Here is a 408-nt window from a genome sequence, read left to right as displayed (position 1 = left end):
TCCCCGCTTCAACAGGTCTTTCTCCACTTTTTAGAAAGAGTAGAGAAAGAAAAAATTGTTTTTACCTCTCTTACATTTTTTTAATAGGTATCAATCACACGAGAAATCTATTTACTAATGTGAGATTATGAAATTTGACTCTGATGACTTGATATTGCTGGAAACTTGACGAAAATAATTAGTGTCATATGAGAAAAATTTAAGTTACTCTTAATGGTTATCAAGAATTTTTATCAATAATTTTTTTAGTATTTCAAATACAAAATAGATTGAAATTGTATTTGAAATACAAAATACATTGAATAATTTATTTGAAATACAAAATACAAAATACTTTTATATGTTCCGCTGAAATACAAAATACAAAATACAAATTGTATTTCAAATACTGTATTTCAAACACAAGTA

Source organism: Wasmannia auropunctata, unplaced genomic scaffold (assembly GCF_000956235.1).
Source record: "Wasmannia auropunctata unplaced genomic scaffold, wasmannia.A_1.0 LD335513.1, whole genome shotgun sequence".
In the NCBI taxonomy this organism is placed as follows: Eukaryota; Metazoa; Arthropoda; class Insecta; order Hymenoptera; family Formicidae; genus Wasmannia; species Wasmannia auropunctata.
This window is presented reverse-complemented; position numbering follows the sequence as displayed.